Here is a 2376-nt window from a genome sequence, read left to right on the forward strand (position 1 = left end):
CAGAGGCACAGCCACGGATCCTGCGAATCTGCACTGGTTGCTGGGTTCCTGTCCCACCATGAGCCCATGCACACAGGTAGACTCGTGGCTCCCCCGAGCTTGGGGGGGGGGGTGTTGGTGAAATGGATCAGATGCTCTCAGAGGCATCTGCAGATCTGTTAAGACAGCAGGGCCCAGTGTGGGTCGAACAGAGGGGACAGAAGGTGGAGAGCAGGTTAGGAAGATGCGCGAGGAATGCAGAGCCACTGGGAGTGGTCCGGCAGCCCAGGCGGAAGGAACAGGATGACGTCTCTCCCCGCCCTCCCCTGGGCTTAGAAAGGGGGTGTTATCCAGACCGGAATTCTGAGCTGTCCAGGGAGGAGTGGCACTGTGCAGAGCACCAGGGTTAGGCACCCTAACCAGGATGGCGGAGAGAGACACCTGCCTTCTCCCTTCCCTAACCGTCAATCCAACCTCACCGACTCCCCAGGGCTGAGCGGCTGCAGGGGTGGTCCCCAGCTCAGAGGGCATTTTTCTTTTCTTTTCTTTTCTTTTTTTTAAGTCTGTCCTGCCATTTCTGCACTCCCCGCCTCATATGCAAAGGAACTGAATGCAGAGCCGGAAAGATAGGGACATTTTAATTAGCCTGGGAAACGCGCACGGGCTGGCTGTCCATCACCCCTGAACTCCCCAAGAGGGTTCGCATCCTCAGACTCCGCATTTGATTGAGCATCTGCCTGGCCAATCCCCGCAGGGCGGGTGGAAAGAGAGAGCTGGATGGGCCTGGCTGCTGGGGGAGGAGCCGCCCGACAGGTTTCCGCACCACCTGGGGAGCAGGCCCGGGTCTCCTCCACCAGGGCTGGGCTTTCAGGTACGGAGACCAGAGGTCACTGTGGTGAGCCGTAGATGAGGAGCTCAATTGCTCTTTGTTTAAATCCAGCCGAGGCACTCAACCTTGCGTGACCTTGAGCCAAACACCACTCTCCAGACACAACCTGCTTTACGAGATGAGGAGACCCGATGAGTCAGAAGGGCTGGAGAGGGGGGAAGAAGAGCGATGCTGGTGCCCTGCGTTCCCGCCGTGCCCTTCCTCCCAGGCATGTTCTGATCTTGTTTGTCCCTTGACATCATCCTGGTGGAGGAAGGGAGGGACCGTTCTCCCCGTCCTGCACCAGGCACCGAGAACGGGCGGCCACCAGCACACCCGCCGCAGTGCCCAAGGGACGTCCCTACTGCCGCTCTTTGCCAGTAGATCTAGAAACTAGGGGCAAAGGAACAAGAAAAAATAAAAAGGAGACAGAGGGAAAAGGGAGAGAGATAAAGGACCCAAGATGGCCAGGGCAGATAAGCGCCTGGCTTAGGGGACGTGCTGCCGTGTGGGCGGACCCGGCTTGGCAGGCTCGGTTTTAGCGACCTTCGAGGCTTGGGTGCCTCACGTCCTGACCCCACGTTACTGGAAGTTCACCAGCGATCCGACCCGCAGCCGGGAGGCCACGCCCCTCGGTTCTCCGCAGGGGGAGGGCCCCTATCAGCTGGCCTCTCTCCTCCCCTGGAGGCCTGGTTTGTGACACTTGAAGTTCTGTCCCCTTTTCTGGGAGAGGCTGTTGTGTAAGGTGGGAGCACAGATACTCACGTGGGTGTGCCCTCAGCGCTGCCAGGTCTGAGTCTCAACTGTGGCCCAGCGAGGGTGGGACCTGGCGCCCTTCCTTAGGGTGGCCAGGGTCCCCTTCCCTCCCACGGCAGGCGGATGGAGACATACCTTTACAGCAACTGGGCAGATGTCATTTACCAGGCACATCCAGGGTTGGGAAAGATGTGACTAAAGAGCCTGGCTTGTGCAAGCCTCCCCCGCCCCGCCCCCCATGATCACACTCCCAGCTGCACTGACACAGAGGACCCTGGCCCAGTCCATGGCTAAAATGATAAACATCATCTCTCTTGTTCAGACATCCCAGCACACACTAGTAGGGCCCGGAAAGGCACACGAATTTTCTTTTTTTTTTTTTCTTTTTTCTTTTTTGCTAATTTTCAACCCAAAGGATGTTCCAGAAAGAAGATCTTTATATCTGAAAAGCCTCCTGGGCCGCAGGCGCAACCTCACCTATGAATCTGGGCCATCATTTGATTGCACCTTGTAAACCAGTAAAACCCTCCTCTCTGTGCCCACCTCTCTATCAAGGAGGGCCACTACAGTTGCTCAGCTAAGTTGTTACAGTTACACCACAGACTGCAATTGCAGCGGGTGTGTGGAGCAAATGGCATTTATTCTTCAGTTAATGCTGTCTCTCCTGGTCTGGTCCCCAGAGTCAGTAAACAAACAACTTGTCCTTGGAGCCAAAGCCTCCCATTCCAGACTTGCTGCTAGTTCGGAGAGGAGGCCAGTGTACAGAGGGAGCA

The sequence above is a fragment of the Marmota monax genome, unplaced genomic scaffold (assembly GCF_021218885.2).
Source record: "Marmota monax isolate L192 unplaced genomic scaffold, Marmota_monax_Labrador192_F-V1.1 WCK01_AAM20220418_F8-fsc00029, whole genome shotgun sequence".
Classification (NCBI taxonomy): domain Eukaryota; kingdom Metazoa; phylum Chordata; class Mammalia; order Rodentia; family Sciuridae; genus Marmota; species Marmota monax.